The sequence below is a fragment of the Rhinolophus sinicus genome, linkage group LG09 (genome assembly GCF_036562045.2).
Source record: "Rhinolophus sinicus isolate RSC01 linkage group LG09, ASM3656204v1, whole genome shotgun sequence".
Classification (NCBI taxonomy): Eukaryota; Metazoa; Chordata; class Mammalia; order Chiroptera; family Rhinolophidae; genus Rhinolophus; species Rhinolophus sinicus.
In genome coordinates this window covers 46,206,092-46,233,248 of record NC_133758.1, presented here as the reverse complement: position 1 = coordinate 46,233,248, position 27,157 = coordinate 46,206,092, and the positions used below count along the sequence as shown (strand labels likewise).

At 34.7% G+C, this 27,157-nt stretch overlaps 1 protein-coding gene across 8 annotated transcripts in view; it reads left to right on the top strand.

Moving 5' to 3' along the window:
- DLGAP1 (DLG associated protein 1) overlaps positions 1 to 27,157 on the top strand; it is an 860,924-nt gene that overhangs the window by 271,850 nt on the left and 561,917 nt on the right. Inside the window, exon 3 of one of the 8 annotated variants that reach the window (XM_074340266.1) lies at positions 11,642 to 11,772. The exons of the other annotated variants lie outside the window; for them this stretch is intronic. The gene's annotated coding sequence lies outside the window, so the exon portion shown is untranslated. The remainder of the gene's footprint in view (positions 1 to 11,641; positions 11,773 to 27,157) is intronic. 8 annotated transcript variants of the gene reach the window in all.

Sequence of the window (27,157 nt, the reverse complement as noted above, 5' to 3'; positions counted from 1 at the left end):
TTAGCCACTAATATAACTGCCGTGGTTACTCTAGCAAGGGCAGATTGCAGCTAGCAAGTGCAGTTAGCAAGCGGATGGCGGATTGTGGGTGGTGTTGATCCTACTTCCTGTGTCTCGCCTGGCTGCTAGCAAGACTAGGGTGCAGGAAGACACCTCATTGGGGTACTGGCAGATGTTTACTTTTGTGTCTCAACCAGCCGCCATCGAGTATATAGTGGTATGACTCCCCTATCTATGGCTCCATTGTTGTTCTTTTTTGGCCTCACCATATCCTGCGTTCTTGTGTGGGGAGCCGGAGCTGAGTCACGGCATTACTATAATCCAAAGATCTTTTATGGGCAGTGGTATGCTGGCAATGTTTAATAACCGGGTTTCAGAATAAAATTGTGCAGCATTTGCCAGTTTTTGTGGTGTGTATATTTTCTCCATGGCCAACTTCAAGTTACCAGAAAGTGTTTGCAGCCCCCTGCTTTAGGAAGAAATGAGCACAATCTCCCCAGCCAATACTAACAGGCCCCAGCACAACCTCATGCATTCGCAAAGCATGAGGCTTTGCAAATCCCTCCATCATATTCCCTTTCATTGGCTGCATTTAGCACTGTAGATGAGGATACACACTTTGCTACTGGTGTTTCTTCTAATGGAGGAAAACAAAGCCTGTGTTTTATAGTTCTAGGTACTGTTACTACTTGCTCAGTAAGAACTCCCCTAAGGTCTTTGCCTGGAGCAAACAGAACATTATCTACCCAAAGTATCAGCTGTAAACACATTTGTTTAGTAGAACAGCACATAAATTAGGCCCATGTGAGAAGTGAGAATACCAAAACGCCAGACACTTAAAAAAGAGAGAAAAAATCCAAAGAGATTTTAGCCAGGGAGCAACACAATCAACTAAAGGTTGATTTTCATCCAGATGCAGTAATAAAGAAAATGCAAAGTGGATCCCTGAAGTTCTATAAGAAGATCAAATAAAGGAGCTTTAGGTTTCTTTGAATATATGAAAGTGTTTTCGACCAGGATGTTAGTGCTTCTTCTCACTTACTGATGTATATTCTTGTATTACAGGTAGCCATTGCTGAATTTCCTCCTTTATACTGTGATAGTATATTTTTCAACCAACTGTGAAATTAAAAAATTCTCCCTGTAGCAGTTGGATACAGTTTGTTAGTTTGTCTCTTATCAAAAACTGTTTAAATGGATCTCTGGTGGCATTTTAATGATAATTAAAAGCAGAATTCCAATGTTTTAGGAATGAAGACTATTTCTAGTTACTCCTTAACTCATCCTGTGTAACTCTGCCAAAAAACTAGTCCATCACATGAAATACACAGGAGTCCAATTCTTTCCATGGTCCTTAATTTTTCACTCCATTTATGAATAACCATGGTGAGAAAATGGATGTGATAAATGAATCTCTACTTTTTTAAAAAGAAATGTAAAAACTCTTAGATATAAATCATCTTGTTAAGTCAGGTCAAATAGTCAAGAAAATGTGAGGCACTGTTATCTAACTTGGGCAGTAAGAGAATATTATTTCATTTTTACTCAAACACAACCCCTGTCCTTCAACAGAGGCTTTTGGTGATGGAACTGCTAAGCATCTGACTGACTAGTCTGTGTCTCGAGACTTTTCTTCTTTCCAGACCATACTAGACACTCTTGCGAGTGTCTTCCTAAAGCAGAACTTGGAACATTTAACTTCCCAGTAGTTCTTTGTTTCAGGCTAGTTCCTCCATTATTTCTTCCTGGTTAGAAGTGATTTCTCTTGCCTCTGAACATATCTAACTATGCTAAAAATTTCTTAAACCTTTACTGTCTAAAAAAAATATTATATGTGATGGGGAGAGAGAGCGAGAGAGAGAACATAAATGATAAAACAGATAAAATGTATTAATATTGATATTTTATCTATTGGATCTGGGTAAAAGGTATGTGAGTATGTTTTGTACTTTTCTTATTCTTGCAACTTTTTTTGTATTTAAATTTTATTTCCAAGTACATAGTTTTAAAAAAAATTTCAACATTTGATCTCAATCTATTGAACCCAAGCATAATTCTCCTATAGGTGCCATCTGCTCCAATTAACACCAGATGATCCAGATAATTCATGTTATTGTGTTGGATTAAAAGTTGGAAGTTGTGCACTTCCTGACAGAGCAACATAGGGGAAGAAGTCAAATATATGGAAATTTGGGAAACTGTAATGCCTCTGAGGTAGGGTGACCAACTCTCCCAGTTTCCTTAGGATAAAGGGATTTCACAGAAGCAAAACTTTCAGTGCTAAAAGTATGAAATCCCAGGCAAACTGGGATGAGTTGGTCACCCTACTTTGGGGTGGACTCTGAATAAATGAGTATAGCTGACGCCAAAACTGGTGTCTGGAGTGATGAGGCTTGAACAGAACCTTAAATTCCAAACAAAGGCATTTCAGCTTTACCCTGAATGCAATGAGAACTACAACAGGAGAGAGTTGTGTTATAGGAAATATTAGTTGTGTTAAAGGGAGATTAATCTTTGATATACACATGATTGTTCAGAGAGGGAGAGCAAGTCTCCCTCTCTGTGTTGCTTCATTTTTCAGATTCCCATTGCCTACTCAGTGAAATACAAATACCTTAGCTAAGAATGAAAGCCTTATTTGTAAGAATTACTATGTCAAGGCTATGTAATTGACTCTCCATCACGTCCAACCTTAACCTTGTAAGTGTTATTATGCCCAACTTACAGATATGGAAACTGAAGACCGAAGAGATTAAGTGCCTTCTCCAAGGGAGCTCAGCTGTGTGTGGCAGAATTAGAAATCGCACCAATATCTTGTCTTTCTCTTCCAGGTTTATCAGTTACAACCTCACCATAGAAGGCTGTGTGCTAGTCACACAGCTCTTACCACTTCCTGCATGGCCACCAGCCTTTCCCCTCACAGGCATGTCCTCCTCAGGCCCCACCTACCTAAACCCTACCCATCCTTTAATGATACTCCCTCCATGCAAATTTCCTGATAATAATCCATCTGGAAGTATTTCTCTTCTGAACACTATATTTTTTGGTATCATTCACATAGCCATTTCCATTTGGACAGTTAATTGGAAAACAATATATTGGTTTAGAGAGTATGAACTGTGTTTTCAGATGAGTTCTAAATTCTGTATTTACTCCTATCATAGGTGGTGTGTAATCTTGGCTTTTTATTACTTAGAAGCATATGATGACCATATTTTGTGATTATTTTTTTCTATGGCATTTTTGGTCTTAAACATTAAAGAACCTGGAAGCTAGGTTTATGAGTGGGTTTCACATTTCCACAACAAAAATTATTCTACTATGCCATTTGAGCCTCAGTTTTCCCATGTATAAAATAAATGGAATATTACATTATTTACAGGATTACTATAAAGATTAACAAGGTAAGTGTGTAAAAGATGACTTAACATAGTATCTGACCACCATCACCAATAAAATTTTAGAGGTATTAAGGGCAAAAAAGACATTTTGCATTTTTTTTTCCTTTTTTGGTTCAGAGTGCTATGTTTTAAAAATATAAGGCAATCAGTAAGTGTTTGCTTAATGAATAAAATAAGAGTTTTAAATAGGGTGGTGGCATTGGAATGGAAATGAAAGAATTTTCAGGAGGAAAAAATGAAATTAATAGTCAGATATGTGTTTTGTGCAGCTACTGGGAAAAGAATTTTAAATGCCTAAAGTTTTCAGTCTAAGATTCATGTACGAAATGGAGGTGAGATAGAACTTGCATTAATTTTGATTCTATTATAGATAAAATCATGAAGCAAATGGAGCCACATAGGATACGGTGAGGCTTCTAGAGGTGAGAACTTGGGCCTACATGTCAGTCTGGTCTGAAGTGCCAGTTATACCAGCCATGTGATTTTGAATAAATTACCCCATACCTCCATTTCCTCTGTCATAGAATGATAACACTTCTGTAGTGATTGTGACAGTATCTGGTATGCAATAAAGTCAACAAGACCAACAATCACAAAAATAGTCAAGACTATTTTAATGGTAAAAGGAAATGATCTAGGAATTTTAACTTAAGCCAAAACTATCTGTATATGTTTGATCAAACAGTGAGCATTACTGCCTGGGAGCATCATCAGAGCCCATGCTAATGTGATGCTACGTCTGAGTATCAGGCCAGTCTACTCTTGGCTCTTCCAGATGTTGTGCCCCACCCTCAGGTTTCCTAGATCCCTCAGAACATCTTCACCAAAACTAAAGGAAGAGCTGGTGTTCATGGGATTTATTCGTTCCAAGATCTAGATCCTATTATGGATGGCTGCAGTGGCCTTTGATTGACAACAGGAACTCCTACCTCAGACTCTCTTACATCTGGGAATGTCCAGTGATCAAATTTTTATGTGAAGGCAGATGGGTGGCTCAGTTGGTTAGAACGTGAGCTCTGGGCAACAGGGCTGCCAGTTCGATTCCCACATGGGCCAGTGAGCTGCACCCTCCGCAACTAGAATGAAGTCTATGAGCTGCCGCTGAGCTGCTGGGTGGCTCAGTTGGTTGGAGAGTGGGCTCTCAACCACAAGGTTGCCAGTTCGACTCCCGCAAGGGATAAGTAGGCTGCACCCCTTGCAACTAACAACAGCGACTGGACCTGGAGCTGAGCTGTGCCCTCCACAACTAAGATTGAAAGGACAATTACTTGACTTGGGTAGAGCTGATGAGTCCTGGGAAAAACACACTACTGTTCCCCAATAAAAAGTCCTGGAAATACACAGTGTTTCCCAATAAAGTCCTGTTACCCTTTCCCAATAAGATCTTTTAAAAAAAAAATTCTTATGTGAAATATGCCCAAATTATGAGCAAATGCTCAGCTCATAGCCTGACAGATCTAATCCTGCAGATTTTAACTTTAATGAAATTTTAGAATATTTATTTTAATCAATATATTTCATGTTATAACCTAATAGTCTTCAAGCGCTGATGAAGTAAGTTTGTATCTTCAGTAAAATTTTTTTCTAATGATTCTTTTAAAAAATAATGGAAAACTGTTTATTTTAGCAAAATAAAGAAAATATTGTTCTCTAACTTTTCAAGGAACATAACAGTTTGGCTGAGAATAACCTAGTAAGTTTCAGCTTCAAAGCACTTTGCCTTGAGAGTTATCAAAGTGGCTTTCACACTGCACTGGAGAATTTACAGCTGTTAAGGAATAGTATTTATCGTGTTTCCCCGAAAATAAGACCTAGCCAGACCATCGGCTCTAATGCGTCTTTTGGAGCAAAAATTAATATAAGACCGGGTCTTATATTATACAAAACCCGGTCTTATAATAAAATAAGACCATGTCTTATATTAATTTTTGCTCCAAAAGACGCATTAGAGCCCATGGTCCGGCTAGGTCTTATTTTCGGGGAAACACAGTAACACATACATTCACAGGTTTTTTTTGTTAAAGAAAACGTCATATTTGACTTTAACATGGATTACACTTTTTTCCAAGAATATTTCTTCTAATTTTTCTGTGGCAAAGCAGCTACTGTTGCTATGCCATCCGCTCTGTTGCTATGGGGGATGCCTGGAGTGTTTGCCAGACTAGGATTGGTTATTTCAGCACCCTTATGTTTAGCAATTGACATTTTTCTATGTTGAATCATGCTATTTTATCTTAATTCCATGGTTAGGCTCAATAATGTTGATCAGCTTTGAAAGAACTAAAACTAGATAGAAAGGAATCCAACTATTTCTCTACTTAGAAAACTGATTAAGAATTCAAGGGTTATGTGTAGGAGACATATATATACATGCACATGCAAGACTAAATGGTGATATATTTAGAAACTTGCCTGTGTACAAGACGTGTGATTCTCAAGTCATGAGACTCAGAGAAATAAAAAGGGACAAACTTTGGCATTGATGCATTTATCCTGAACAGAGAAATTATTTCAAATTGGAGGTGACCACATCCTGTCAACTTCATTGACAACTGTCATAATTAAAATAATAACTGCTATTTGGGATTCATTCTCTGCAAATGCAGTTCTCTGCTTTTAAGAAGTTTGTGTCTTTGGTAAAGGTTCTCTACCATCGGATCAACTTTATAATGAACTGTCCTTACCTCTATAATATGATGACATTAATTGTGACATTATCACAATGATTTCCCCATTTCTTGAACTTCTTTATCTCAAGCGCCAAGAGAAATAACCTTTGAAAAACAAGGTCTAAGAGCTTCTGTACCCTGGTTGCTTAGTCACTAGTGTATTTAAAGAGGACAAGATCTGAATTTGTATTTTTTCCAAATATAAATTCATAAGTTGGTTTGTAAAAGGGATATAAGTAAGTTGGCTTAGTGCTGGGGAATCAAGCTTTTATTACTTAGAAGCATATAATGACCATGTTTTGTGATTGTTTTTTTCTATGACATTTTTGGTCTTAAACATTAAAGAACTTAGAAGCTAGGTTTATGAGTGGGTTTGACCTTTCCACAACAAAAATTACTTTAGCAAATAACCGAATGATTTCCTGAAAGCATTTATTCTCAACTGCTAAGTGGATTTTTTTATTTCAAATAATTCCCTTCCTCAAAATGCTTTCTGTATTTAACAATTAAAAAGTCTGCATGAGTATGGGTTGCAGAGAACACAATTTAACATTAATTTCAAGGAATTATTTGTATAGGTCTTCTCAGACTAATATATATATATTTAAATGTAAGTATAGTATTGTATTCCTGAATAAAAGGTACGTTTTTTTGCTTTTCATTCTAGATAGAAAATGATAACTGAAGAATAGAGGACTTCAAAACATGAATAATTCCCACATCCAATTCATGATGATATAATATATATAGTCGTATGCATATTTGTCTTAAAATTGTGGTGTATTTAGAAACAGCTCAGTGAAGGAATAAGAACAGAAGCATGCACTAATTTTTCTCAATCTGTGTCCTCATCTCCCCCTTCCACCCACCCCCACCCCCACCAAAAGTGAACAAATGTAAAACCTGAATGAATACTAGTATTCTATTTCATGATTTGCAAAATACTTTGAGTTACTCTTTTTTGTGGAGAATATTTGGGATGGCAGTAAGTAATGTTATTCTTATTTAACTCTGTAAATGCTTTTAGGTGGCTTGAAGAAATGAGATATGTAACATTGCAGAATAATACTTGCAAATTTTAAAAAAACAGGAGCAAGCAACTGGATTCATATCTTATTCCACAGGCATTTCAAACCTAGCTATCTCATAGATGTGATCCCCATATCACTCATACAGACTCAGTTTTCGCACATTCAGAACTCTTCTGACTGTCATCACTTTATTGTCTGTTTCTCAGTGAGCTTCTCAATGATTAGGCCTGTACTTTATTTAAATTTGTATCTAAATGACTTCGATTAGTTATTGCTATATAGCTTAACTGATCTTTCCCCTCTGAGATTTGTTCCTTTTCCCATACTCTGTTCAACTGTTACCTAATGTCTCATGCCAGGCATTCTGGGGGGATGGGGGCATCCATGAGCCCTCCCTATCTTTTTTATCTCATCTCCAACTGATCATCTGTTCTGTTTTCAACTCCTTTACATCCCATCTTCATTTTTCGTGCCACTGCATTACTTTATGCCCTGACTCATTCTTGCTGAGACTATACAAGGAGCTTCCATCTAGACCCTATGTCCAGTCTCACTCTTCTCCAATAATTTTTATAAAACACAAATCAGACCTCGTATTCACCATGCTTATGTTCATGTCTAGTAGACATTTTAACTTAACATGTCCAAACCTAATACTTGAGCTTCCCTAACACCCAAAACTTTTTCAACCTCAGTCTTCTTCATCAAAGTAAACAGATCTCCATTATTCCCAATTCAAAGGCCCCAAACCTTGGAGTCTTTTTCAACTCATCTCTTTCATGCCCAACATTCAATCAAACAGCAAATCCTATTGGCTTTGCCTTAAAAACATATATAGAACCTTTCCAGTTCTTCCCACCTGCCCGCCCACCAGCCTACTCAAAGCCATCATCCCCTCACAGCCAAACCTCTGCAACAGTCCCTGACAGTCGGTCTTCACCTTTGTCTTCTGAGGTACTTTATTAGATTCTGAAAGAGGAGATGTAAGGTGCAGTGAGTGGATTATTTTTCACATCTTACAGACAAGGACCTGATACACTAAGAGTTTGACTGTGAGTGATGGAGCAAAGACTTGTCCCCGGCTCTGATACCTGAGCCCCTGTTCTCCTCACCCATGACAACAGAGTCTTTTAAAGGATTATGTGACTGGTTTACAATGACACAACTATAGAGGAAGAACAAGGTCTAGAACTAGACTCAGTGCTCTGCCCATCCAAGTATTGCATCATTCATACAAGTAAAACGTTAAGGATGTATTTATTTTGACTAACAACATTTTAAAATAAAAATACACCTGGGAGTTCAGCAAACTGAGCTTTAGTTAATTCTATAGGGAAACATGAAATCTTCCATTGAATGCTGAGATCAGATCATTGAGGGAACTGGAATATTTTTTTAAACTATTCACAAAAACAGTACACATTAATGATAACTGCAACAACAATAGATGCTTGTAATTTGCTGTATATATTTTGAGGTTATCTTCCTTGAGTATAGGTAACATATGGACATTTACAGGGTAAGATTCAAAGTAATTTATTTTTCTGATCACAAGGGTGGAACAGGTTGTGCTCTTTTCACGCTTAAATGAATGTGTCTTAAAAATTATTGTCCACATTAGGGAAATGCAAATCAAAACCACAGTGAGGTCCCACTTCACACCCTTGAGTTGGCTGGTGTGTGTGTGTGTGTGTGTGTGTGTGTGTGTGTGTGTGTGTGTGTTGGTGAGGAGGTGGAGAAATTGGAACTCTCGTGCATTGCTGGTGAGAATATAAATTGTGCACTCACTATGGAAAGCAGTATGGAAGTTCCTCAAAAAGTTAAATATAGAATTACCATGTGATACACCAATTCCATCTCTGGTATATACCCAAAAGTATTGAAAGCAGAGACTTAAACAGATATTTGTACACCCATGTTTACAGCAGCATATTCACAATAACCAAAAGGTGGAAGCAACCTTTTGATGAATGAATAAATTAAATGTGCTTATACAGCTTTATGAAATTCTGATACATGCTATAACATGGACTAACCTAGACGACGTTATGATAAATGAAAGAAGCCAGAGAAATAGTTTATGTTTCCACTTATATGAGGTATCTAAAATAGACAAATTCATAGAAACAGAAGTAAAATAGTGGTTACCAGGGTGGAGAAGAAGGACAAATATGAAGTTATGACTTAATAGGTATAGAATTTCTGTTTGGGATGATGAAAACATTCTGGAAATAAATAGTGGTAATGGTTGTACAACATTGTGAATGTACTTAATGCCAAAGAACTGCATACTTAAGAATTGTTGAAATGGTCATTGTGTTTTATATATTTTACCACAATAAAACATATTATTCAAGAAAAAAATAAAATTTAAATCACAAACATAGAGTAAATTTATGATGAGTTTAGTACATACTATATTGGAAATATAAATTGTTCTATTGTTTTGGGTTATCATTCATGAATATTAGGATTTTCATTGGACCTTAAATTTAAACTAAGCTTAATGTTTTTTTAATTGAAAATGTTTTTGAGATAATTGTAGAATCACATGCAGTTTTAAGAAATAATAGAGAGCATTTTTTCATGTCTGTTGGCCATTGTATGTCCTCTTTGGAGAATCTCTTCAGGTCCTCTGTCCATTTTTTAATTGGATTGTTATATTTTTTGTTGTTGAGTTGTATGAGTTCCTTATATATTTTGGATATTAGCCCCTTATCAGACACATTGTTTGCAAAAATCGTCTCCCATTCAGTTGGTTGCCTCTTTATTTTGTCGATGGTTTCTTTTGCTGTGCAAAAGCCTTTTAGTTTGATATCATCTCATTGTTTTATTTTAGCTTTTACTTTCCTTGCTTTTGGAGTAAAATTCATAAAATGATCTTTGAACCCAAGGTTCATAGTTTAGTACCTATGTTTTTTTCTATGCAGTTTATTGTTTCAGGTCTTATGTTTAGGTCTTCGATCCAATTTTAAGTTAATTTTGGTACATGGTGACAGATAGCAGTCTAGTTTCATTCTTTTGCACATGGCTTTCCAATTCTCCTAGTACCATTTATTGAAGAGGATGTCTTTTCTCCATTGTATGTTTTATGCTTCTTTGTCAAAAATTATCTGTCCATATTTATGTGGGTTTATTTCTGGGTTCTAAATTCTATTCCATTGTTCTGTGTGTCTGTTTTTCTGCCAATATCATACTGTTTTGATGATTGTTGCCCTGTGGTACAAGCTGAAGTCAGGGAGTGTGAAGCCTCCAGCATTGTTCTTTTTCTTAGGATTGCTTTAGCTATTCAGGTTCTTTTGTGGTTCTATACAAATCTGATGCTTTTTTTTGTTCTGTTTCTTTAAAAAATGCCGTTTGGATTTTGATGGGGATTGCATTAAATCTGTATATTGCTTTGGGTAATATGGCCATTTTAACTATGTTGATTCTTCCAATCCATGTACATGGAATATCTTTCTATTTCATTGTGTCGTCCTCAATTTCTTTTTAAAATGTCTAGACATGTGAAGAAATGCTCAACATCACTAATCACCAGAGAAATGCAAATAAAAACCACAATGAGATATCACCTCACCCCAGTTAGAATGGCTATAATCAACAAGACAAATAGTAACAAGTGTTGGAGAGGCTGTGGAGAAAAAGGAACCCTCATACTCTGTTCATGAGAATGCAGATTGGTACAGCCACTGTGGAAAGCAGTATGGAGATTCCTCAAAACATTATGAATAGAATTACCATATGACCAGCAATCCCTCTCCTGGGTATCTACCCAAAAAATCTGAAAACATTTATCCATAAAGATGTGTGTGCTCCAATGTTCGTTGCAGCTTTATTTACAGTGGCCAAGACATGGAAACAACCAAAGTGTCCTTCAATAGATGAATGGATAAAGAAGTTGTGGTATATATACACAATGGAGTACTGCCATAAGAAAAAATGAAATAGGACAATTTGTAACAACATGGATGGATCTTGAGATTATAATGCTAACAAAATAAGTCAGACAGAAAAAGTAGAGAACCATATGATTTCACGGATATGTGGTATGTAAACCTGAAAACAACAAAAAAATAAGACAAACAAATGAAGAAACAAAAACTCATAGACATAGATGATAGTTTAGTGGTTATCAGAGGGGAAGGGGAAAGGGGGGTTCTAGAAGAGGGTAAATGGGGTCAAATATATGGTGATGGAAGGAGAGCTGACTCTGGGGGGTAAACACATAATGTGAGATATAGATGATGTATTACAGAATTGCACACCTGAAATCTCTGTAACTTTACTAACAATTGTCACCCCAATAAACTTTAATAAAAAATAAAAATAAATAAAAGAACTAGTAGAGAGATACCAAGAATACTTTACCCAGTTTCCACCAATGGTAACATTTGGAAAAACTAGAGTATATCACAACCAGGATACTGACATTGATAAAATTCACCAATATTATTAAGATTTTGACAATTTTACTTGTATTAATTTTTGGGTGTATATGTTTGTATCCTTAGTTCTATATAATTTTATCACTTGTACTTAGGTTATGAATCTACCATCACAGTCAAGATACAGAGCATTTCAGTCACCACAGGATCCCTCGTGAGACCTTTTATAGGCACACCCACCTCCCTCAGGTGCTATCTTCCACCCTACCCCAATCCCTACACTCTGGTAAGAAGTAATCTGTTCTCTGTCTCAATTTTGACACTTTAAAAATGATATCATTTGTAAATGATATGTAACTTTTTAAGATCGCCTTTTTTCACTCATATAATGTCCTAGAGATTCATCCAAGCGGTTGCTTGTGTTAATAGTTCACACTTTTTATTGCAGAGTACTATTCCATTGCATGTTTAGCTGTTCATCTCTTGAAAGACACCTGGTCTTTTTAAAGGTTTTGACTATTACGATTAAAGCTGCTATAAATATACCGTTTCCCCTAAAATAAGACCTCGCTGGGCAGTCAGCTCTAATGCGTCTTTTGGAGCAAAAATTAATATAAGACCCATTCTTATATAAGACTCGGTTTTATATTATAGTAAAATAAGACTGGGTCTTATATTAATTTTTGCTCCAAAAGATGCATTAGAGCTGATTGTCCAGCTATGTCTTATTTTCGGGGAAACACAGCATGTATGGGTTTTGTGTGAACATAAGTTTTCATTTTTCTAGAATAAATGTGCAATTGCTGAGTCATATTGTAGTTGCATATTTAGTTTTATAAGAAACTGCTAGACTGTTTTCCAGAGTCTCTATGTCATTTTACCTTCCCACCAGCCAGAGGTGAATGATCCAATTTCTCTTCATCTTTATCAGCCGTTGATGTTGTCACTATCACTTATGTTAACACTTCTCATAGTTGTATATTATTGTTATGATTGAATTTGCACTTCTCTGATGGCCAATGATATTCAAAATCTTTTTATGTATTTATTTGCCATCTGTATACTCTCTTTGGTGAAATATCCACTCAAGGCTTTTGCACAATTTCTATTTGATTTGAGTTTTTTATTGCTGTTGAATTTGAGAGTTCTTTATTCTAGATACTAGTCCTTTGTTAGATAAATGATATGCAAGTATTTTCTGCTACTTTGTAGCTTTTCATCCTCTTCACATGAATGTTCACAGAGCAACAATTTTTAATTTTGATGAAGTAGATTTATCAATTTTTTTCTATGAATGGTCTTCTAAAAACTGTTCAGTCGTATTTTCCAAAGACTTTTTTTTTCCTTAAAGTTTTATAGTTTTACATTTTATATTTGAATTCATAATCCATTCTGAGTTAAGTTTTGTATAAGGTGTGAGGTTTAGGTTGAGGTTTATTTTGTTTGCCTGCAGATATCTAATTGCTCAGACACTATTTGTTGACAGGTCATCCTGTCCTCCATTGAATTGTTTTCACACCTTTGTCAAAAACCTGTTGAGCATAATTGTGTGGGTCCATTTTGGGTTTCTCTATTCTGTTCCATAGAATTGTCTATACATCTACCAGTATACCAAACTGTGTTAACTGTAGCTATGTATTAAGCCTTAATATGAGTAGATTGATTTCTCATTTTTATTTTTTGTCATTGTGTTTTAAATCTTTTCCACACATTCATTGTTACTATACAGAAACATGATTGATCTCTGTATGTTGATGTTGTATCCTGCAGAATTGCTGAAATCACTTATTAGTTCTAAAGTTTTTTGTTTTTATTTGTTTCGGTTTTGTTTGTTTGTTTGTTTGTTTGTTTTTTAGATTCCTTGGGATCTTCTATATAGACAGTCATATGATCTTCAAATAGAGACATTTTATTTCTTCCTTTTCAATCTGTATGCTTTTTTTCCTGCCTAATACAGTGGCTAAAACTTCTGGTATTATGTTGAATACAAAGTGTAAGAGCAGTCATCCTTGCCTTGTTTCTGATCTTAGGGAAACGCAGATAGTATTCAAGTATGATATTTAAGAATGATGTTAGCTATAGATTTTTTATACTGTTCTTTATCAAGCTGAGGTAATTTTCCTATATTCTTAATCTCCTGAGAGTTATTAACATAAATGTATGTTGAATTTTGTCAAATGGTCTTTTAGTATAAATTGATATGATCATATGATATTTTCTTCTTTAGCTTTTTGGTAACTTGGATCGCATTGACTGATTTTAGTATGTTGAACCAACATTGTGCCAGTGGGTCATGATGTGTAATTCTGTTTATACATTGTTAAATTAAATTTACTACTACAGTTGACCCTTGAACAACTAAGGGGTTAGGGGCACCAACCCCCGCATAGTCGAAAATCCATGTATAACATTTGACTCCCTAAAAATTTAAGTACTAATAGCCTACCATTAGCGAGAAATCTTATTGATAATTTAGTCAATTAACACATTTTGAATATGGGTTCTATACTGCATTCTTACAAAGTAAGCTAGAGAAAAGAAAATGTTATTAAGAAAATCATAAGAAAGAGAAAATACATACATATATTTTATGCCTTCATGACTTTTCTTTTTTATATATATTTTTTATGCTACACAGTTCATCTGCCAGTTTTTTCAAATTGCCACAAATATGCAAAAAATTTCCAATATATTTATTGAAAAAATTCATATATAAGTGGACCCATTCACTGATTTTTTTATATTGCTGCCTTGGGTTTCTTTTGTTAATCCTTTTCTAGTTTCTTGTGGAACTTAAATGATTGATTTGAGACTTTTTCTCATTTCTAGTGCAATAAATTTCTCTTTCAGCACTGCTTAAGCTGCACCCTACATATTTTGAGTTTCTTTTCCCTTCAGTCTATATATTTTTAAATTTTTTCACTGAGACTTGCTCTTTGACAACTGGATTATTTAGAAGTGTATAGTTTAATATCTACACATTTAGAAAAAAATTTGTTAGCTTTCTGTTACTCATTTCTAGTTTGAATCCATTATGGTTAGAGAACACATCATCTATGATTTCAATACTTATAATTTTGTTGAGGTTTGGTTTACGGCCCAGGATCTGACCTATCTTGTTGAAGTTTCAGTGAGTGTTCAGTTAAAAAAGTATACTCTGCTGTTGGGTGTAGTTCTGCATATGTCAATTAGATTCTGTTAGTTGATTGTGTTCAAATCTTCTCTATCTTTTCTGACTCTGTCTGGTGGTTCTATCAGTTTTTAAGTGGACAGTGTTGAAGTCCCAACTGTAATTGTAGATTTTTCTGTTTCTCCTTGCAGCTCTATCAGTTTCTGTTTTACGTATTTTGAGGTTCTGTTTGTTGCATACACATTTATGATTAGAATTGTTATGTCTAACAGACTGAACCTTTTATCATTGATTGTATTTAGGCTATTTATACATAAGGTAACTATTGGAATGTTAGCACATAAGTTGCCCATTTCATTGTTTTTGTTGTTATTTCTTCTGGTTTTGTTCTGTTTCTCTTTTCTTCCCTTTCTGTGCATTAGTTGAACAGTTTTTATGAGTCACTCTTGATTTATTTATAATTTTTATTGTAATAAAATATATATAACATAAAATTTACCACTTTAACCATTCTTAAGAGTGCAGTGATGCACCACTTAACAACTGTGGAGATATGTTCTGAGAAATGCATCATTAGGTGATGTTGTCTTTATATGAACATTATAGAGTACACTTACACAAACCTAGGTGCTATAGCCTACCACACACAACTAGGCTATACAGTACAGCTTACTGCTACTGGAGTACAAGCCTGTACAGCATGTTACTGTGTAAAACAACACAAGATTAAATTAAGCACGAGAAAAAAATGATACAATCAAGAGACAGAATAAACGAGATGTACCAGGCTGCTACCACTGTAACATGGCACACTGTTTTACAGCAAACATTTTTTTATAACTATAAAGAGTACACTCTAAAATAAAGATAAAAAGTATAGGATAGTAAATTCATAAACCAGTAAGGTAGTCATTTATTATCATTAACAAATGCTATGTACTGTACATAATTGTATGTGCTATGCTTTTGTACGACGGGCACCACGGTAAGTTTTTTTCTCTTTTTTTTTTAAGATATAGTTGACACACAGTAGGTTTGTTTACACCAGCCTCACCATAAACTCGTGAGTAATGTATTGCTCTACAACCTTACCTTGGCTACAATGTCACTAGGTGATATTAACTTTTCAGATCCATTATAGGTAATGTCATGGGACCACCACCATGTGTGCAGTCCATCATTGACCAAAACATTTTGCAGCGCATAACTGTATACTGTTCAGTAGTAGTAAATACATTTACATTATTGTGCAACTGTCATCACCATCAGCTCCAGAACTTTTTCATCATCTCAAACTGAAACTCCATATCCATTAAACACTAACTCCACAAACCCCTTTTCCCTCAGACCCTAATAACCACTGTTCGGCTTTCTCTATGATTTGCTTATACTAAGAACCTCATATAAGTGGAATCATGCAATATTTGTTATTTTGTGTCTGACTTATTTTACTTAACATAATGTCTTCTAGGTTTACCCATGTTATAGCATGCATTAGAATTTTATAAGGCTGAATAATATTCAATTGTTTGCATAACACATTTTGTTTATTCATTGACCTATCAATGCACAGTTTGGTTGTTTCTATTTTTGGACTATTCTGAGTAAGGCTGCTGTGAACATGAGTTTACAAATATCTGTTAGATATAGAGTACCTGCTTTCAATTCTTTTGGTTAAATACTAGAAGTGGAATTGCTGTATTATCTGGTAATTCTATGTTTAGTATTTCTAAGAACCACCATACTGTTTTCCACAGCAGCTGCACCATTTTATTTTATTTTATTTTATTTTATTTTATTTTATTATTTTATTTTATTTCCAGCTTTAAGATAGTTGACATGTAATATTGCATAAATTCAAGGTATGCAATGTATTGATTTGACACAATATATAAGTGTGTTACACAATGTATAAGTGTGTCAAATCAATACATTGCATATCTTAAATTTATGCAATATTACATGTCAACTGGTGGCAAAATGATTACCACCGTAGCCTTAGCTAACACCTCCAGCATGTTACATAGTCACCGTGTGTGTGTGTGTGTGTGTGTGTGTGTGTGTGTGTGTGGTAAGAACATTTAAGATCTACTCTCTTGGCAACTTGAAAGTATATAACATACCAGGGGTGCCTCAAAAATGTATAAAAGTGGACACTTTGGTCAATGTTGCTCAAGCAGTAGTTCACCATAATCAGAAGTGTCTGGACATTGATGGTAACCACTTTGAGCTCCTCTTGTAATTGCAGAAGTCGAACATGACTTGTATTCATCTTTTGTTATCAGTATATATTGAGTATTACAATTTTAGTATAGTTTTCCTTTCTTAAAATGTGTATACATTTTTAACACCCTCTGTAGTATTAACTATAATAACCATGCTGTATGTTATATCCCCAGAACTTATTCATATTTCATTGATATTATTCAGCCATGAAAAAAAAGGAAATTCTGCCATTTGTGGCAATATGGATGGATCTTAAGGGTATTATGTGAAGTGAAATAAGTCAGACAGAGAAAGACAAATACTGTATAATGTCACTTATATATGGAATCTAAAAAAAGCCAAACTCATAGATACAGAAAGTAGATGGGTTGCTACCAGGGGATGGAGCTTGGAAAAAAAGGGAAAATGTTGGTCAGAGAGTATAAATTTCCAGTTACAAGACGAATAAGTTGTGAGGATCTAATGTACAGCATAGTGCATATATGTATACATATATAAATAACATGCCATTGGAAAAAATATATAACATCTTTATCCATTCATCCATTGATGGACACTTAGGTTGTTTCCATATATTGGGTATTATGAATAATACTGCAATGAACATGGGAGTGCATATATCTTTTCAATATCCTTTTTGCATTTCCTTCGGATATATACCCAGGAGTGGAATTGCTGAGTCATAAAGTAGTTCTATTTTTAGTTTGGGGGGTACCTCATACTGTTTTCCATAGTGGCTGCACCAATTTACATTCCCATCATGAATGGTACACAAGGGTTTCTTCTTCCCCACATCCTCACCAACACTTATTTCTTGTCTTTTTGATGATTGATATTCTAACAAGTATGAGGTGATCACATGGTTTTGATTTGCATTACCCTACTGATTAGTGATGTCAATCATCTTTTAATGTGCTAATTGACTGTATATATTCTGTGGATAACTATCTATTCAAGTCTTTTGCCCATTTTTCAATTGAGTTATTTGTTCTTGTCATTGATGAATTGTAAGTGTTGTTTCTATGTTCTGGATATTAATCCCTTATCAGGTATATGATCTGAAATATTTTCTCTACAGTGGTTTCGAGTGTATTTAATTCCATAGTTTTCATAGTAGTTACTCTGGGTATTATAATATACATACGTGACTTATTACAGCCTATTGCTACCAACATTTTACCACCTAAATATATGGAAATCTCACTTGTGTTTAGGTCCCTTACCTCCCACACATTTAGATGTCATTGTCTTGAATATCAGATTGCCTCTTTTTTCAATATTCAAATATTATTTATGGAGCTCATAATTAAAAGGAATATATATACCTGTATTTCCGATTTTGATTTTGTTTCTTTTTCCCTTATGCTCCAAGATTCTTTATTTTATTATTTCCTTTCTGTTTAAAGAACTTTCTGTGGCCAGTCTTTAGAGTTAAGTTTGCTAGTGACAAATTCTTTTAATTTCCCTATGTATAAGAATGTCTTTATTTCCTCTTCATTTCTGAAGAATACTTTTGTTGAATATTGAATTTGCAGTTGGCAGTTTTCTTCTTTCATCATTTGAAAAATATTTTGCCACTTTCTTCTGTATTCCATGGTTTCAAATGTGAAATCTGCTGTTACTCAAATTGGTGTTCTATAAAAACTCTTGTTTGTCTTTGGCTGCCTTCAAATCTTTTCTTTGTTTTTCACATCCAGAAGTTTCATTATAATGTGTCTTGGTGTGTATTTCTTTGTTTTGTTTTTTTTCTGTTTCGGATTTTCTCCTCTCCTTTTGGGAGTCCAGTGATATAAATGTAAGATATTTTGTTACTGACCTAAAGGCCCCTGAAATTTCTGTTTATTTTAGAAACATTATCTTTTCTCTGTTGTTCAAATTGGGTAAATTTAATTGATCTGTTCTCTATCCTCTCTAGTCTTCTTTTGAACCCATCCACCAAGTTTTCTTTTATTATTTCTGTTATTGTTATATTTTTCAATTCTATAATTTCCATTTGGTCATTTTTTATAACATATTTATTTGCTGAAATTTTCTATATTTCCATATGTTCCAAAAGAATATGTAATTGACTGTTGAAACAGTTATTTGATAGCTTTTTAAAATCTTTGTCAGGTAATTCAACCATCTGACTCATCTCATTCTTGGCATCAAGATTGTTCTTTCTCATGTAAATTATGATTTTTTTGTTGTTGTTTTTTGTTTTTTGTATGACAGGTGGTTTTTTAATTGTATCCTGGACATTTTGTCTGTTAAGTTAGAAGGCCTTTAGTCCTATTATATCTAAATATTTTATAAGTAGCAGTCAGTATAAATTTAATATGCAGGTCGTCTTCTACTTTTTTGGGGCCATGGTTCCAATGGCAGTTTATCTTTCAGTGCCTTTCCATTGTTATTTCCGTCTGTTGGGTTTATCTGGGTTTACTGAGGGTTTTTTATTGGTCCCAGTTGACACTACCTGAAGAAGCTGAATGAGCTTTTTATGGCCATGCCACTGGATGCCTCTCAGTTAGAAAGGATTGTCTTAGGTATGCAGGGATGAAGAAGCTCTCTGGGCTGGGTCACTTTTTGTCAGGTATTAGAGTTTAATGAAGACAAACTTTAATAACAAAATTTGGAAAAAAAATATAAAAATGAGACAAATGTACTGAAAAAGGACACAGAAAAATGCCCACGACAAAATGAGTATCCATAGCATTTTCTAGAGAGAGCCCTACACACTGAACCATCTATGATGGCAATAAAGAAAATAAAAAGAGGCTCCCTCCCTGTCTTTCAGTTCATTGTTTTTGCCTCAGGAGTAGACTGTCTCAGTACTAAGTACTATAAAAGTTAGCATTTTAACAGACAATTTATTGTGATGGCACTGACAATGGAAAGTATGTGCACAATTTACTTCTACTGCCCAATGTAAACCATGAGGAAACCAAAGAAACTAAGTCACAACAAACTTTTTTGGGGGGAACTCTACAATTTACAGTATGTTTTGACATAGATTGGCTAAACTTGTCACCTGTAACATGTTTGCCTCACTGGGTCTTCTAAAGGCACAGTGAGGAATATATGAGGTATGATCAAGAACTATGGTGAATGTTTAAATTAAAAAACAATTACTACAGTAAAAGACACATTGCCATTAATCCTCCTCAAAATACTCCCCCTCATTTTGAACACACTTATCTCATCGTTCTTGCCACTTTCTGAAACAGTTCTGGAAGTCCTCTTTTGTGAATGTCTTTAGTTGTGCTGTCTTGGCTGCCTCGATGTCCTGCATTGATTTAAAATGTTAACCTTTCATTGTCATTTTGACTTTGGGGAAGAGCCAGAAGTAGCACAGTGCCAGATCCAGTAAACAAACTAGATGAGGACACACTGTAAAGTTTTTATTTGGCAGAAATTACCATATACCAGAAAGGATGTGTGACACAGTGCGTTGTCATGATCCATCATGATGATTTACAGCACACTTTAAAACACACCTTCCCTCAACCGTAGCTCACACATGACTGACTGCACCGAACAAGTTGAAACTTGTCACACACTGTTACTAAGGTTAGACCTGCTGCCTCCCATACTGAAGATCCCTGCCTTTCCATTGGATGGCACTCAGCAGCAGCATTCACCACATTTGTTGATCACAACAGAAAGGTTCTGTTTCACACATCACTTCTGATATAAGGCAATTTCTGTCTAATTAAAACATTACTGTGTCCTCATCTAACTTATTCACTGGGTCTGGCACCATGCAACTTCTGGCTGTTCCCCAAAATCAAAATGACCACGAAAGGTAAAATGTTTTGAATCATTTCAGGACATCAAGGCAGCCATGATAGTGCAACTAAAGACACTCATGAAAGAGGACTTCCAGAACTGCTTCAGAAAGGGCAAGAATTATGGGATAAGTGTGTTTGAAGTGAGGGGGAGTACTTTGAGGGAGATTAATGGCAATATGTCTTTTACTGTAATAAATTATTTTTAATTTAGACATTCACTGTATTTCTTGAGCACGACTTGTAGGTATGAATAATAAAAGGTAGTTCAACTACAGCTGCTAACTCACCGTTTATATTTTTCTCCAACAGTTGCCATTCAGGGTGTTTTTGTTGTTGTTGTTTTTAAATGTGAATTTCGGTGTATCTGTCTCTCAAAAGCAGTGAATAAGGAATCCATAATAAATAAAAATATACTTTTGAATAGTGGATATATATATATATTTATATATATATATATATATGAAGAGGTATCTTCAATTTAGCATTTATGCAAGTTTGTGAGTGAAGATGGTTATGAATTTGTAACAATAAATTATATATTGGCTTATTATGTCTTCTCATGTGTTCCTGTTGATGGACTTTAGGACAGGATGTTTTAGTGTTATCCTTCAATGGCAAAGTCTTCAGGAGACATGATATCAACCATATCTACTTGATGTACTTATTAGGTAGGTGAGTTAGACTGAAGCATTTACTGTCTTGGAAGACTCTAAAGCATAGTTTTCGATCAGCTCAAAACATAACTATATTTTTTAAAACTGGTTATTACAGATAATGGTGTGCATTGACATTGCAAAATAGGATAATTAAAGAATAGGCCTAGTATAGTTCTTTAAACACTGCTTTTGGTTTTCCATTATGAAATAACTTTGGGGTGACTATTTCTATTCCGACTAAAAGCAAACGCACCCAGCCTTTGTGACCAAGGGCTCAATTTCATCACTTTATTATAATAATTATTTGCAAGTAGAAGAGATTGTATATTGATTTATAGGCAAATTTACACTATATTATTGGTATTTCTCTGCTACTGGACAAATTGACATAAAATAAAGTATGCATAATTTAAAAAGACTTAAAATAGATCAATTTCAGAATATTTAACATGGGCTTTGAGATTTCAGTTTATTCACTTAAATATAGCACTAATTCTCAGCAGTTACAGAGAATGATTTTTAATTTTGCAGAGTAAAAGGTAATTTTTTTAAAATGAAAGTTTATTGGGGCTACAATTGTTAGTAAAGTTACATAGATTTCAGGTGTACAATTCTGTAATACATTATCCATATGTCACATTGTGTATTCGCCACCCAGAGTCAGTTTTCTTTCCATCACCATATATTAGACCCTGTTTACCCTCTTCTAGAGCACTCCTACCCCTTACCCTCTGATAACCCCTAAACTGTTGTCTCTGTATAAGTTTTTGTTCCTTCATTTGTTTGTCTTTTGTTGTTTCCTGTTTTATATACCATATATCAGTGAAATCATATGGTTCTCTACTTTTTCTGTCTGACTTATTTGGCTTAGCATTATAATCTCAAGATCCATCCATATTGTCACAAATGGTACTATTTAATTTTTTCTTATGGCAGAATAGTATTATATTGTGTATATATACCACAACTTCTTTATCCATTCATCTATCGAAGGACATTTTGGTTGTTTCCATGTCTTGGCCACCATAAATAAAGCTGCAATGTACATTGGAACACACATGTCTTTATGGATAAATGTTTTCCGAATTTTGGGGTAGATACTCAGGAGAGGGATTGCAGGGTCATATGGTAATTCTATTCTTAATTTTTTGAGGAACCTCCATACTGCCTTCCATAGCGGCTGCACCAGTCTGCATTCCCACCAACAGTGTATGAGGGTTCCTTTTTCTCCACAGCCTCTCCAACACTTGTCACTATTTGTCTTGTTGATGATAGCCATTCTAACTGGGGTGAGGTGATAGCTCATTGTGATTTTTTATTTGCACTTCTCTAATGGTTAGTGATGTTGAGCATTTTTTATATGTCTATTTGCCGTTTGTATGTCCTCTTTAAAGAAATGGCTCTTCAGATCCTCTGCCCATTTTTCAATTGGGTTGTTTGTTTTTTTGTTGTTGAGTTGTATGAATTCCTTATATATTTTTGATATTAGTCACCTATCGGAGGCACTGTTTGCAAAACTCTTCTCCCATTCAGTTGGTTGCCTCTTTATTTTGTTGATGGTTTATTTTGCTGTGCAAAAGCTTTTTAGTTTGATATAGTTCCATTCATTTATTTTAGCTTTTACTTCCCTTACCTTTGGAGTCAAATTCATAAAATGCTCTTTGAACCCGAGGCCCATAAGTTTAGTACCTATGTTTTCTTCTATGCAGTTTGTTGTTTCAAGTTTTATGCTTAAGTCTTTGATCCATTTTGAATTAATTTTGGTACATGGTGACAGATAGCAGTCCAGTTTCGTTCTTTTGCCCGTGGCTTTCCAATTCTCCCAGCACCATTTATTGAAGAGGCTGTCTTTTCTCCATTGTATGTTTTATGCTTCTTTGTCAAAAATTATCTGTTCATATTTATGTGGGTTTAATTCTGGGTTCTCAATTCTATTTCATTGGTCTGTGTGTCTGTCTTTCTGCCAATACCACATTGCTTTATTGTTGTCCTGTAGTACAAGCTAAAGTCAGGGAGTGTGATACCTCCAGCATTGTTCTTTTTTCTTAGGATTGCTTTGGGTATTTGGGGTCTTTTATGGTTCCATACAAATCTCATTACTTTTTGTTCTATTTCTTTAAAAAGAAATTCCACTGGGATTTTGATGGGGATTGCATTAAAACTGTATATTGCTTTGAGTAATACAGCCATTTTAACTACGTTGATTCTTCCAAAACATGAGCACAAAATGTCTTTCCATTTCTTTGTGTCTTCTTCAATTTCTTTTAAAAATATCTTATAGTTTTCAGCATATAGGTCTTTCACATCCCTGGTTAAGTTTATTCCTAAGTGTTTTATTCTTTTTGCTGCAGTTACAAAAGGAATTGCTTTTTTGTTTTTTACTTTTTCTGAGATTTCATTGTTAGTATGTAGGAATGTAAAGGACTTTTGAACATTAATTTTGTAGCTGGCAACTTTACTATATTCATTTATTGTTTCTGGTAGCTTTTTGGTGGCGTCTTAAGAGTTTTCTATTATAGCACCATGTCATCTGCAAAGAGTGACAATTTAACTTCTTCATTCCCAATTGAGATACCTTTCATTTCTTTCTCTTGCCTGATTGCTCTGGGGAGGACTTCCAACAATATGTTGAAAAGCAGAGGTGATTGGGGACAGCCCTGTCGTGTTCCTGAGCATAGAGGAAAGAGGTTCAGTTTTTCACCATTAATTATGAGATTAACTGAGGGTTTGTCATATATGGCCTTTATTATGTTAAGGCATTTTCCTTCTATACCCATTTTATTAAGTGCTTCAATCACAAAGGGACATTGTATCTTGCCAAACACATTTTCTGCATCAGTTGATACAATCGTATGGTTTTTGTCCTTTATTTTATTTATGTGATGTATCACATTGATGGATTTGCGTATGTTGAACCATCCTTGTGCCCTGGGGATGAACCCCACTTGGTCATGATGAATAATATTTTTAATGCATTGTTGCATTCAATTTGCTTGAATTTTGTTTAGGATTTTTGCATCTGTATCCATTATACATATTGGCCTGCAGTTTTCTTTTTTGTGTTATCCTTACCAGGTTTTGGTATCAGGGTAATGTTGGCCTCATAAAATCAGTTAGGGAGTACTGTCCCTTCTTCAAATTTTTGGAAGTGTTTGAGTCGGACAGGTATTAAATCCTCTTTGAAAGTTTGGTAGAATTCATTAGTGAAGCCTTCTGGTCCTGGACTTCTCCTTTTCGGAAGATTTCAGATGACTGATTCAATTTCCTTACTGGTGATTGGTCTATTTAAGTTTTCCAGTTCTTCGTGATTCAGCCTAGGAAGGCTATATATTTCTAAGAATTTGTCCATTTCTTCTAGGTTATTGAATTTGGTGGCATATAGTCCTTCACAGTATTCTTGGATAATCCTTTGTATTTCTGTTGCATCGTGATAACTTCCCCTTTTCATTTCTGATTTTGTTTATGTGTCTTTTCTCTTTTGGTCTTAGTGAGTCTAGCCAAGGGTTTGTCAATTTTATTAATCTTTTCAAAGAACTTTGTCACATTATTTTTTTCTATTGTCTTTTTGTTCTCTATTTCATTTAGTTCTGCTCTGATTTTTATTTCCTTTCTTCTGTTGACCTTGGGTTTCATTTGTTCTTTTTTTTCTAATTCTTTAAGGTGTACTGTGAGGTTATTTATTTGGGATTTTTCTTGATTCTTGAGATAGGCCTGCAATGATATAAATTTCCCTCTTAAAACGGTTTTGCTGCATCCCAAAAATTTTGGTAGGATGTATTTTCATTGTCATTTCTTTCTATATATCTTTTGATTTCTCCTCTTATTTCTTCCTTGACCCAGTCATTCTTTAAAACTATGTTGTTTAATCTCCACATATTTGTGTTTTTTCCTGCTTTCTTTTTACAGTTGATATTCAATTTCAAAGCCTTGTGATCAGAGAATATGCTTGGTATGATTTCAATTTTCTTAAATTTGCTGAGGCTAGTTTTATGTCCCAATATGTGGTCTATCCTTGAGAATGTTCCATGTACACTAGAAAAAAAAAATGTATAGTCTGATATTCTCGGATGAAGTGCTCTATAAATGTCAATTATGTCCATTTCATCTAATATGTCAATTAGGGGTGCTATTTCTTTATTTATTTTCTGCTTGGATGATCTATTTACAGCTGCCAATGATGTGTTTAGGTCCCCTACTATAATTGTGTTTTGGTCAATTTGTCCTATTAGTTCTGTTAGTAGTTGCTTGGTATATTGGTGCTCCCTGATTGGGGGCATCAATATTGATGACTGTTATGTCTTCATGTTATATAGTCCCCTTTATCATTATGAAATGAATTGTCCATCTTTGTCTCTTGTTACCTTTTTTATCCTGAAGTCTGTTTCATGTGATATCAGTATGGTTACACCTGATTTTCTCTAGATACCATTTGCTTGGAGTGTCAATTTCCATGCTTTCACTTTGAGTCTATGTTTGTCCTTGCAGCTGAGATGTGTCTCTTGGATGTAGCCTTTGGTTAGGTTTAGTTTTTTGATCCAATCTGCTACTCTTTGTCTTTTTATTGGTGAGTTCAGTCCATTTATATTTAGGGTAATTATTGATATGTGAGGATTTCCTATCATTCTATCTTTGATTTTCTGGTAAGGCTGTGTCTCCATTGTTTCTTTGCCTTTTTGTTGTTGTCTGTTATTTCTGTGTGATGGTATTCTATGATTTTTCCCTCTGTTTCTTTTTTCATTATGTTATATATTTCAGTTCTGGATTTTTTTTTTTTTTTGAGTGGTTACTATTAAGTTTACGTAAAAGAAAGTTTCATATTTAGCATATTCCGTTTTCTTCAGCATACTTACTTTCTCCATTCCCATATTCAAGTTCAGGCCTTTACTCTCTGCCCTTTTATGTTTTGGTTGCCACAAATTACCCCTATATATGCTGGTTGAATAGCCTCCTTCAGTATTTCTTATAGTGCAGGTCATGTGTTAGAAAATTCCCTCAGCTTCCGTATGTCTGGAAAGGTCTTTATTCCTCCTTCATATCTAAAGGATATCTTTGCTGGATATATTATTCTTGGCTTATAATTTCTGTCTTTCATAAGTTTGAATATTTGATTCCACTCTCTCCTGGCTTGTAGAATTTTGGCTGGAAAATCTGATGATAATCTAATGGGCTTTCCTTTGTAGGTTACCATCTTCTTTTCCCTGGCTTCCTTGAGAATTTTTTCTTTGTCATTAATTTTTGATAGCTTCAATACAATGTGTCTTGGAGAAGGCCTGTTGGGATTGAAGTAATTACGTGTTCTATTTGCGTCTTGGATTTGAGGATCCAGTTCTTTCCACAAGTTCAGGAAGTTCTCATCTACTATCTGTTTGAATATACTCTCTGTTCCCTTCTCTCTTTCTTCTCCTTCTGGTATGCCCATTATTCTTATATTGCTCTTTCTGATGGAGTCAGAAAGTTCTTGTAGAGTTCTTTCATTTCTTTTAAGTCTCCTTCTTCTTCCATTCATGTCATTTCCAGATGTCTATCTTCGATGTCACTGATTCTCGCCCCCAAGTGGTCAACTCTACGAACTAAGCTGGCTATTTCATTCTTCATTTCTTCTGTTGAGTTCTTAATCTCCAGAAATTCTATTTGGTTCTTTTTAAAAATTTCAATCTCTTTGGTAAAATGTTCATGTTGTTCTTTGATTGTGTTTCTTGCTTCGTTAAACTGCCTGTCTGTTTTCTTGCATCTCTTTGACTTTTTTAAGAACTGCAATCTTGAATTCTCTGTCATTTAAGTCACATATTTCCATGTCTTTAAGTTCAGTCTCTGGAGACTTTTCATTTTCTTTCCGAGCTGTCTTATAACCTTAGTTATTCATGGCAATTAATGATTTATTATTTCTCT